This window comes from Gasterosteus aculeatus, chromosome 7 (genome assembly GCF_964276395.1).
Source record: "Gasterosteus aculeatus chromosome 7, fGasAcu3.hap1.1, whole genome shotgun sequence".
Lineage (NCBI taxonomy): Eukaryota > Metazoa > Chordata > Actinopteri > Perciformes > Gasterosteidae > Gasterosteus > Gasterosteus aculeatus.
In genome coordinates, this window is record NC_135694.1 from 14521574 (window position 1) to 14534728 (window position 13155).

The window sequence follows — 13155 nt, forward strand, 5'->3', positions numbered from 1 at the left end:
TATAATGTATTATAACTTCAAAAAAATACATTCTGTCCCTGTTAAATGTACGGACTACTGTGCTGGCAACCGAAATATAACATATTTTAAATGTAACAGCCAGCCCCGTTATTTTTGCATTTATTATTTGTAAAGGATACAGTTGGTCACTGTTAATTGCACTAAAAATTGTACTGATGACGGTAATCCACCGTAATATGAACAACACTCAATACCGTAGTTTTTGCATGTATTACTATTTAAAAATACATTTCGTTACTGTTAAATGTACGGACTATTTTGCTGCAAGTGGAAATATAACGTATTATGGCATTCACAGCAGGTCCAGTATTTTTTGCATGTATTATTTGTACAAAATAGAGTTTATAATTGTTAATTGCAATGAAGATTGTAGTTAACAAATGGTGAAGTTAACATGGGTAACATGGGTATATTAACCATTCTGATTTTTTATGGAAAGGCTGGGAAAGAAAGACAGAGAAAGGGAGACAAATTGAGGGATATAGAGAGAGACAGAAGGAAAGAGAGAGACACGACAGGAGGGCAGAAGTGTGGCTGTGTTAAAAAAACACAACGTTTGAAGATTGAACTTTTCAACTCCACTTCAGAGCCATTTCTACGCACTCTGCATTGCTGGAACAACGGCCTAACTGACTCCGGGCTATATTTCTTCTTGAAGTAACTTGCCTACATAATCATCTAAGCTATATTTTAATTTGATGCTTTGTTTTCTACAATTTTGCATCACTGTTGCAAAAACGTTGCACAGAACGTTAGCTAGCTAGCTAACATTAGTTTACCAAAACGTTGGCTAAGGAAAATGTTTCAATACAATTACTGTGGCAGGTTGGTTAAAACACAGAGGGGTTATGTGCTTCATTGCAAACTTCATAGAAATGAACCACGTTGTTTGTTTAAGTGCGTTGACGCTGGTTGCAAAAAGACCTCTGTTCGATATGGAGCATTTAAGGCTCATTTCTACCGGACACAAATCGTTAACTTATCAGCTTCTGTTAACGTTACTGTCGGGACAGCTCTCAAATGCGGTGTGGCGTTATGTGAACATCAGTGTCAAAATACAAAACAGCTAAAAGCGCATTTGAAGGAGCATCTCTTGGAAGGACGCGCTGTGAGTTTTCCAGTGAGTGGATATAAAAACGTTTTCATGGTCAAATCCCCATTCACTGCTCACATGTCACACAAAATGTATAATTGATGGGATTAATTAGATGTGCAATTATCCTGGTTGTTAAAAAATGAACCACATGAAACGCGAAGATAAGTCTTAATTGAATCTTGAGAGTGAATGTCATGCTGTCAGTCCAGCAGCTCCCCCTGGGTTTGTTTGCTTTGTTTGTGTTTCCGCTGTCTCTGCAAGGAGCTGTGGTCTTCCCCTGTTCATCCCCAAAGGGTGTGGCTGGAACAGCTGACGGCAATCAGCCATCAGGGGACTCTCCTACATCAACCCGGGTCTTCCTGCCATTCAGCGCCAGATCGTTCTGTCGTCAGAGTGGTAACTATGTATTCAGGCCACCTGCTATTAGACGCTGTCTTTGTTCACCTTGTCCTGTTTTTTGCCACGTTGATGCCTTTGTGCTAAAATGGGTCCTCTTTTAACATTCAACCTGACTCTTATTAATTTTGATTAACTATAAAGTGGAATTATATTAAGAGTGTTGGTTTCTTCTAGGTCATTGAAGCTCAGTTAAACACAAGAAGGCAGTGAATGTGTCTCTGCTCAAGCAGTGCATCAATCTAACTTTGCCTTTGTTTCTGTTTTTGGGCTACAGAGAGGATCATCCCAATCCGCATTGAACACCTGAGGATACAAGCCTCAAGCAGATGGTCCCGAACCGCTACGCTTCCTGGATGTTGATTTACCATATGCTTTCTTTAATATTTCCTGATGTTGACTGAAATATATGCCAACCTATTGTAATACATTATACCTTATATTTTTGCAATGGATTTCTGGAAAATACAGATGCTGGCAATTTGCTTTGAACTTGTAATAAAATACCGTAACTCATACAGTTGTACTGTGTTTATCTCTGAGAAAGACCTTAATTAGGTTCAGAATGAATGCTGTTTAAAAAACATACCGTATTGTCTTATACAAACAAAACGGTAATTTACCGTATATTTCACGGATTTCTTTTTACGGTGTATCTGTTTTTTTAATAGTGGATTTCTCTAAACAAAACTGTTCTCAACTAGGAATTTTACGGGTGCAAAAAAACGTACCGTAATGTCTTATACGGCGTCACTTTATTTTTTACGGTAAACCTCTGGCAACCACAGCTGCCAGTAATTTACCGTATATTTCACAGATTTTTTTATGCAGTGCAGTCACAACATGAAAGTTTACTAAATGCTGTTAAGTATTGGATTAGTGATATTCTGTGGCAACATTATGAAGTGAATAGAGACTTAAGAGACTAGGACAGAGTTCTTCAACTTCAACTGCTCCATTCAGGCCACTAGTTCCTTAGTCTTAATGACAGAGGGCAGATATTGATTGGATTCATAGTTAAGACCCTGCTTCCCTGTTGAGCTACTGTGGAGGGGTTCTAAAACCAAACAGGAATGTTGTACTAAAACGATACTTTGGAAGATACCTTGATTTGTCCAACTCAGTATAGTTTCTAAGAAACTGAGAACAATTTATCAAACAGGAGGATTGACTATAGCGAGCGACACCTACGTACCTTTACAATGTACGTAAAGGGACCTAAAGACAGATAGAAACAAATGCAAGGTTTAACTTTAAATATGAAAATGTCACCATTTAAACTTAGTGATGATGGACGAAAAGTACACTTACTAGTACATTCATCTTCAGGCTAAAACACTATTAGACACTAACACAGGTTCTCTCAGGACTGACCTTCTCCAAGCTTTCCATGAGATTAAATATGAGAAACAGTGATGAACAGCCCTTTGAAGTCATACCCAGCCAGGATATAATGTTCAGCAGAACCGCAGAAAGAGACCTTGGAGGCCTGAGTATAGCTCTCTCAGACTGATAATATGAGCTGAATCCACCAGTTTACTCACCGGTCTACTCATCACTTTACCCACCAGTTTACCAACTGGTTTATCCACCAGTTTACCCACCGGTTTGCTCACCAGTTTACCCAATGGTTTCCTCAAAGGTTTACTCACCGGTTTACCCACCTGTCTACTCAGGTAGGTAAAAACCATAAAGTAGAACAGTACCTCACTTTGTTAAACATCCCGTAATAAATAAATCCCGTGAGTACTTAAAGCACTCCAAATGACTAATGCATCTACCAGCCAGATAATCCTCCCGTCCTGTTATACTGCAACGCTATTGGTCGATAGATTACCATGACAACAATCTGTCGGTGACAGCCTGTATATTTTAGAATTCCTATCATTTGATCTAGACAGCATGGTTTACCCAACTTTTAGGGGGAAGTAAATATAGTAGTCACATTGAAAGCTTGTGTGTTTCTAAGCAATGGAACTTCTAAGCAAAAGTGCACTTATTCATTTCATCATTGTTTTTGTTGACAAAAAGATGCACCGTATTATAAAAAGAATGGGATTACATCACCTTACATGTAATTTGGTTGATCCTTTTATCCAAAGTGACTTACAATAAGTGCATTCAACCATAGGGATACAAACTCAGAAGAACAAGAAACAAGAAAGTGTGATTTCATCAAATAAGCCAATTTACAATTTTCTATAGATAAGTGCCATTAAAGATACAAGTTAAGTGCTACAATTTGTTAGTCTTTTACAGTATGTACGGATAGGATCGTGTTGCCATGAAATGGATAATGGGGAAAAAACACTAAGATCAACACTAGTGTTTCCTTTTGCACTGTTTCAAGATAAATGCCATTATTTTTTTGTCAATTTCCCAGACTTATTGGTCACCGCTTGACTTAACAATCAGGGCCCCTAGCCAGTTTTTTGGCCTCTGCCTCGAAAATGGCATACCTATGATAGAAGTGTAATAACTCTACTTCGTCTATCTGGACATTTTGGGGGGATAGAGGGGAACCCTGTGAGTGTTCTGTTGTTTAAAAATCAATTCATATGTTACTGGTGAAGAAATAAATGAATATAACACACAAACAAAAACTTCACATTTTGAGAAAAAAAATCACAGATTTTATTTCAAACGTGGAGATATTAGGCTAATACGTGATAGCCCAGTGTGTGGACAGTACACATTGAAAGTTTTGCGTTAGGATGGAGATGAACTCCTTGCAACGGGAGACTCAATATCTGGATTTTTTCCTAAATCAGGCGGTGGTAGACCGCCTGTTTCAACCACTTTTTTGAATCGCCTAACCCTTTTGGTGAGGTTTAACTCTACGCACAGCCTCGGCTTTGTAACTGTACTCCTGAATTCTATTCTGGGGTGGCCCAAGGTGGTGGAGGTGCCAGGCGGGTTTGGGGATACTCACAAGTCCAAGGCTGAGTGCTGCTGCATTGGAGTTGGACAATGGAGATAACTGTAGAGGCGTGAATGGGAGGAACGGCCTACCTGATCTGAACCCGAGCGGTTGTTGGACTTCTGTGCTAGTCCCGGATTATCCATAATGAACACAATGTTCAAACATGTTCATTATTGTATGTGGTAACAGAGCACCCTAGGCTGAAGAGGCCCCGGGAAGTGGGGGAGAGATTACCAACCATTATCTCCACACTGGCCTGGGAACTCCTTGGGAAGACCCCTTAGAGCTGGTAGATGAGTCCCTGTTGGAACTGATGCTCCCGCAAAATGAAAGATGAAAACTCTGGGACACCTTAGTATTATATTCCTTGTTTCTCAATATTATTTCTGTTTAGCGATACGATGACATGTAAAAGAAGATATATCTTCATACACCAGCTTAATTCTAGTGATAAACCTAATACACTACTTCCAAAGTCCTTGTGTCTACTGTCACACATTAACAGGCCAGTTGGGAGTTCTGTGTGGAGATGTAAAGGATGTGTGACCTATGCATGTTGCAACAGTCTTCTGTTTCCAGTGGATGTGCAATATTCAACACATCTGAAGTAGGGAGATACTTGCTGTTCAAACTGTTGATTCGAATCCTCTCAGCTATCGTGAGAGCTGCTGTTTGAGCCATTCATTTTGGTCAAAAAATGTAAGCATATTCATTTTTAGTTGTTGCATTGTAGTTCACATTTTATAATTCACAATTATAATTGGGGTTAATGCATGGTTTTCTATTATATTCTACTGGTCAACTTCAAGGCGCATATTTACCAGTGATTGATATAGCTAACAGGTTATTTTAAAAGCATGTTTCTAAAAGAGCTTGATTTAATTTCTGAAAATACACTAAATGTCCAATTATTGGTTAAAAATGATTGGCATGACAGATACGATGTGGAAATATTTCTTATTGTATTCCAGAACAAAAAGGAGTTGTTTTTCATCAGAATCTCACCGGGTGTACCCTTCCTGCGGCTATTTTTACAGCTGTTGTCACTCAGTAGATGTCTTATTCTTCTTAATTCCTGCATTTTATTTCACTTTATTGTATGAAATGTTACGATGTGAAACACTTTGAGTCTGCCTTGTGTATGAAAAGCGCTATACAAATAAAATTGCCTTGCCTTGCCTTCTTCCATCCAGATTGCTGTGTGTATGATCCTGAAACTCACCATCTTTCGTGTATTGATAACAATGCATGCATGTTCATGTTTTAATTGTTTTACTTTCATTTGCTAATTCATTATTTTGTACAATTTGTCTCAAATGCCAATTTATACAAGAATTGTTTACAAATAATCAATAATAAAACTTAATTTTAGAACAATGTCATTCTTCCTGGAAAATTAAATTCACATGAGGAGGAGCTGCTCTACATACATAATAACCCTTTTGCTTTTGTTCATTATCATGAACTTATGAACATGAGAGCTGTGTTTGCATTCCTGTATGAATGGCTTGCTTTAATGTGTTTAAAATGTATATATATATATATATTAGGGGTGTAACGATTCATCCACTGAATCAATTATTATTCTTTTTATATTCCTGCGATCCAACTGAATCGATCTGTGCTCCGCAAATTGGCATTCCGGACGACATATATCGATTACAAATCGATTGAAATGGTACATAATCGATTTGTATCGATACTTGGAAACTGCACATTGGATTTAAGCACAAAAACTGTATGGATGTGTGTTTGTTTGTTTTTTAGCACTTTAGACACGTTAAACGTTACTCGATTCAGTCTGCCTGTCTGTGACGACATCAGTACGCAGCGGCACGCGCGGGAAACTCGGAACAACAACAAAACACAGCGTGGAGGAGAAGACTGCGAGCGAGACATTTACAAACCAACTTATCGATCCAGCGTGTGGAAACATTTTGGCTTTTGCAAACACGGAGGTGTTCTAAATAAGTCGGTCGCTGTTTGTAGAATATGTAGAAGCCAAATAAAAAACCACGGAAACACGACAAATCTTTCCAGCCATCTACAAAGGGTACCGACCCGTACCGTACCGCTCGGTGGAAACGCACCTTAAGGGGCCGTGGGATTAAACAACGCCGACAGTCAGTCACCTCTAGCAGCAGCAGCAGCAGGTAACTCCAGCTCTGCAGACACCTCAGGCCTCAGCAGCACGAAACTCAACATCACAGTAACAATTGCCAAGTTTAGCTGTAAAGAAATGCGACCCTACAATGTGGTTGAAAATCCGGGGTTCTGTGAATTGATCCAAACATTGTGTAATTATTGTGTAATGTTTACATTGAAAATGGCACTTGATTCAAATAAAAGGTTAATACATTTGCCATTAATTGTTGTTTGCTTGATTATAATATCCATAATTAATTTAAACCTGATTTCCTTACAAGAAACAACAGGGATCTCGGAAACTTTGCCTGCACTGTCCAGTAAAGTTACTGAATCGATTTCAAGTCACTGAATCGAATCGAATAGTTCTAAATTAACCCAGATCATCCATGAATCGAATCGGCGACCATGAATCGAAGTTAAAATGAATCGTTACACCCCTAATATATATGTGTACCATCTTTTCAAAGGAAAATTAAAAGGTTGATACTTTTCAAATAACCTTGCGTGTGTCTGTTATTGATTAGAATTGTTTTATATAAAGATACCATATGGATAATGTATTATTATGAGGTTAAGGTGATATAGAGTTTGTATATTAGGAGTCATGTACACCTGTGTGCAGTGGTGGCCTGAGGGTTTAATCCCACAGTAATCATATTTATCATTTCTCAGTAGGGCTGCAATTCATTCATTCACAATTATTATTGTTGCTCTAGTCTATTGTTGTACACCCTTCTTTTCTTTTGCTGTGTATTGTTTTTGTGTATACGTTGTTTTACATTTGTCTATGAATTTGAATTACATTTCCTTTTGAGATTTTTTAATTTGTTGAAAACGCTGTGCCAATCTAGCAAGCAACAGAAGCAACCAGAAGATGGCGTCAAAGCGGCAATTCCAGGAACAAAGATGTTACTGACGGACACCAACAGACCATTTAGCGTTAGGGTCACACCAGCTGTGGTGCCAAATTGCGTGTGTGGTTTACATCTCTCCAATATTTTTGCATTCAAATTGAGTACCCAACGTTTAGCTATCAACAATGAAACTCCTTAATGTCCCTCCTTAAAACATATTTCAATGACACGTATTTCCAGTGTCACTCAATAAATAAACTGCCGACGTGGCGCAGGGGTAGAGAGGGTGTGCTGGGAACCGCAAGTCTGCCTGCTCCATGTCCCATGTCAAAGTGTCTCTGAGCAAGACACCTAAACCCTAATGGGCAAACCCCTAGGGGAAAAGTTTAAAAAGCCATGGGTTAAAAATGCAATCTAAGTTGCTTTGGATAAAAGCACCAGCTAAATCACCTGTAATAATGTAAATTAAGGTCTTGATGGTTTGATTACATGACTGTCACGGTGCGGGTTCTTGGGGGGGCGTACAGAGTCGGCACGACACAGCGGGTACAGATTCAATAAGCTTTATTGGTGCTTTTCTTTATGCAGAATCTGCAAGCTCTCCCGGCGTCTCGCTCTCTCGCCGTCGCTCTCTCCCGCTCTCCGCTACTGCATTTTAAAACCACAATACAAACAGTTAGTGGGCAATCAGCTGAGCTGAGGCCAATTGCCTCCACCTGACACCGTTCCCTGAGCCACTCCCTTCTCCGTCCCCTCTGCAGCCGAGCCAAACCACGCCCCCCACCACATACCCCCGCCGGGGAGCCGTCCAACCTAGCCTACTCCCCCCCCTTTCAGGAGCGGGAGAGGAAATCAGCCACAGCCAGGGGAGGGTCAAGCCAGTGGTCCCAATTACGTTCATCGTCGCTAATAAATTTACGGATCATGGACTTCAGAGTCTTATTCATGCGTTCCACCAGCCCGTCCGTCTGTGGGTGATACACGCTTGTACGAATGGACTTCATGCCCAGTAACCCGTAAAGTTCTCTCAGTGTGCGCAACATGAACGAGGTGCCCTGGTCAGTCAGAATCTCCTTAGGGATTCCAACTCGGGAGATGACCTGAAACAGAACCTGCGCGACACTCTTTGCAGACATATTGCGCAACGGCACTAACTAACACAAAGCGATATCCGCGTGCGCTCCGGTGAAACGGCCCGATGAGGTCCATACCGATCACAGACCACTCGAACGGATCCTCCACCAACGGCAGAGGACGCAACGACGACCTCGGCGGGGCACGTCCCCCCGGATGCCTGGCCAATAAAATCGAGTCATTCTCCGGTCCAGTGTTTTCTCGTATCCCATGTGACCAGCCATCGGGTTATAGTGAGCCGCCTGGAAAATCATTTACCGGGGGCTTTTCGGCACCAGCAACTGAGTGTTTTCCTGCCCCGTCCGAGTGTCACGACTCACTCTATACAGTCTGTCCCTAATCAACGGAAAGTGCGGAAATGACTGCGCTGCGTCAGGGCGCACCGGGTGACCATCAATTCGTATCACTTAGTCGTAGGCTGGGCGTAGGGTATCGTCACGAGACTGTTCGAGTGGAAAATCTTCCATGGAGCGAAACTCGGGAGCCGGCGGAGGCTCCACGGAAGACTCCGATGGCTATTTACAGCACTCGTGAACCCCTCTCCCTTGCAGACACAACTCCAGCTCCAACTCTGCTGTGATCCACATGTGCAATGGCAACATTGTTAAGTCCTTTCAGGTCTATGAATAGACGTAGTCCAAAGCCTTTCTTCTTTGTACTTCCCACACCCCTCCACTACCCTTCTCTAACGGGACAGAGAAAACTTCCCTCCCTAAGCCTAAGCGTAGCTAAGCTAAGCAGGAAGAGCCACATGATATGCATGATAACACTGGAACTCAAATAAATCAGGCAAATGCAAATGACTCCCTAGGCACTGCAAAGGAAAGGTGAACCACTGCACTCTAAATATGTATGTAGATATATAAAGAGAGCCAAACTAATTACGTCTTAATATATGAAGACCCGGCCTTCAACATCGACACCCAAAGAACAGTGCAATTAAGATTCAATCCCCTGAGCCTTTGGATGTGTGTTTGTCCACAAAGTCTTGTAATGCTGGGGGTCTTCATTTCATATTGGCATATTGATAAGCATACTATTGCTTATGATAGGCCTATATTGTTGGAATGTAATTATTGGTGCAGTAATGTGTTCATCAATTTAATGTTACTGCTTTTGTTAGGGATTTAAGGCAGAAGTGCACCCCTAGTCAGGAAATTATAATATGTGTAATAATGTTTAGTGTTAGAATTATAGTTGGTGTGATGTTAGATATTGGGTATTACATTAACATGTTAGATGAAGTGAATGCAATTTCAATCAAACACAATTCATAGTCATTTAAATCATATAAACACTGTACACCTTAACATTCTGTCACAATGTGATGTTAAAACCTGGGGACGGATGCCAATTGCCGTCCTTTATGGATTTCTCCCAATTTTATCCCCAAAGAGGGTTTTTTGGGAGTTTTTTCTCCTGTCAGGTAATAAATGAACAACTTAATGCGAGGCAGCCGACTGAGGCAAATGTCTTGAGAATTGAACCACATGAACTGTCTTAGATCTATGATTAGATTAGTGACAGTCACCGCACCGTGACAGTCATGATTAGATCTTACCATTCCAAGATGGCGCCGTTGATGGCCGCCACGGTGCTTCGGTGCGCTTCGTTTTTTGTTGTTTTTGTTGTTAACCTCCACTACATCCTCCAGCATCTGGACTCCCCAGGAACCTACGCCAGGATCCTGTAAGTGGACTTCAGCTCTGCCTTCAACACTATCATCCCGTCTCTGCTGCAGGACAAACTCTCCCAGCTGCACGTGCCCGACTCCACCTGCAAGTGGATCACAGACTTCCTGTCTGACAGGAAGCAGCACGTGAAGCTGGGGAAACATGTCTCAGCCTCTCGGACCATCAGCACCGGTTCCCCCCAAGGCTGCGTTCTCTCCCCTCTGCTCTTCTCCCTGTACACCAACAGCTGCACCTCCAGCCACCAGTCCGTCAAGCTCCTGAAGTTTGCGGATGACACCACCCTCATTGGACTAATCTCTGGTGGGGACGAGTCCGCCTACAGGTGGGAGTCTGACCATCTGGTGTCGTGGTGCAGCCAGAACAACCTGGAGCTCAACGCTCTAAAGACAGTGGAGATGGTTGTGGATTTCCGGCGGAACAGAGCCCCACCCTCCCCCATCACCCTGTGTGACTCCCCCGTCACTATTGTGGATTCCTTCCGTTTCCTGGGCTCCATCATCACCCAGGACCTCAAGTGGGAGCTGAACATCAGCTCCATCACCAAGAAGGCTCAGCAGAGGTTGTTCTTCCTGAGGCAGCTGAAGAAACTCAACCTGCCAAAGACGATGATGGTCCACTTCTACACGGCCATCATCGAGTCCATCCTCTGCTCCTCCATCACCGTCTGGTACGCTGCAGCCACAGCCAAGGACAAGGGCAGGCTTCAGCGGGTCATCCGCTCTGCAGAGAGGGTGATCGGCTGCAATCTGCCGTCCCTGCAGGACTTGTTCGCTTCCAGGTCTCTGAAGCGAGCTAAAAAGATCGCGGCCGACCCCTCCCACCCCGGACAAAAACTGTTTGTGCCCCTTCCATCTGGCAGGAGGCTGAGGTCCATCAGGACTACGACCTCCCGCCACACGAACAGTTTCTTCCCGTCGGCAGTCGGGCTCATCAACAGAGCCCGGTCCCCCACTGACTGACTATAACACTCCACCGGTCAACTTTATTCCCTTGTTTTATACTAACCCATAGCCTTAGCCTTATTCTACTAACCCATTGCATTAGCATTTCATTCCAATTTATTTTATTACTTGTGCACTGTTGTCTTGTCTGTCTACTGTCGCGCACTAACCGCCAAGACAAATTCCTTGTATGTTTGACATATTTTGGCTAATAAATGTTTCCTGATTCCTGATTCCTGATGAAGTGTGATGAACTGTGATCATTAATGATGGGTTGTTGTAATGAAGGTGTACAAGTTATAAGATGAAGACTTAAACGATGTATGCTTTGTTAAATTCACTCATTGAGGCATAAAGCCAACTGAATCTACATTGAGTGCATTGGAATGTGAGGGACAGATAGGACAGAGAGGTTTCAGGTTACAGCTGCAGCTTCACACCTCGACGTGAAAGGGACAATGGAGGAGGTGACCCTTTGGAGAAGAAGCCAATGACATTCAAATGCACCAAGGAAGACACACCTCAAGAGTTTTCAAAGGACCAAAGCGGGGAAAAGACTGGAGAATTTTCCTGCAGCCGCTTTGATAAGTCACTTTAGACTTGCTCAGAGGATTCTCTATTTCGCGAAATATTTTACTGTTCGCTTAGTATTTCACTTTGTAATTGCATTCCTTATAACGTTGTTTAGTTATTAAATACCTTTTGATTTTTGAATTTAAACGAATTGACTCATTCGTGTCCTCGTTTCCGGCCGGGACGAGAACAAAGGAGTGAGGCCTCCCTCGAGAGCTTTCCGAAACCCTAACACTTTCACAACCGATGGACCTGAACCCAAATGCACGACTTGAGAAACAAACGGTCCATATCAAAGTTTATTACAAAAAAAATTAAATGAAAATCACTCAAAAACCCTGCACTAAACCTAAGAACATAAATAAGATCTAGAAAATGAACACTAGACTGAAACTAGACCAGTGGAAGTTCTACATGGACCTACCCTCTTCATTTTGCTCTCAGAAGGTACAAAACCGATGCATTGAATGTAATGTGAGTCCAAGGTACACCCAACAAAATCACCCAACAAAATCCTGTGGGAAACACAGAGTTCACTCTGTACTGGACAAATATTTGCTGTGGGACTTGCAGGCTCGTTACCCACCGCTGACAGCTTGACAGGCCTCCTGCACATTGTCACTATTGCTGATGATGGACTGGACAGTGGTTCTTCTAGGAAGGGGCTCGGCGAGTGGGTTATGTTATAACATTGCATCTTGAGCATTATTTCTGCACCACAAAGGATTGTGTGTCAGTAGGCAGCATGCTGGCATGCTGCAAAATTACACAAAAGCTAGTGGGACATCCTGACATCTGGCAAACTGAATTTGACACACTTTTCTGGTATTCTAAATAGTATAGTTATAGTAGAGTTTCAGGGCCAATTGAAAACAGTTGATTGTTTTGAGTGATTTTTAATCCAAGAGAAACCAATTTTATAGACACGGTAATAAATATGAACGAGAATTTAGTGTGTTTCATCACGGTACATGATAATATAATTATATATCATTTATTCTGTGGATCAAATAAAACAAAAAAAGAGTACAGGTAGTGAGACAACATAATGAAGTTAGGCATCTAACAAGGACAAAAAGCAGTATAGATCCCATACAGAATCAAATCTAGAATAGTTAGAATGTGGAATAAACAGTGAGTGGTGTGAACTCATTAGATATGAGCAATGGAGACATCATCAAAGATAAACAGTGTATAAAACCCCCCACTGTCTAAAGCAGGGGTCTCAAACTCCGGCTCACGGGCCAGATCCGGCCCACTAACGCGTCTGGTGCGGCCCGCCAGGGGGTACCAAATCCAGCCTGCCACCGTAGACCTTTGTGCAGAGACAAGAAATGGAGGATCACCAGTGCTTTAAACTCATATTTTTCACACT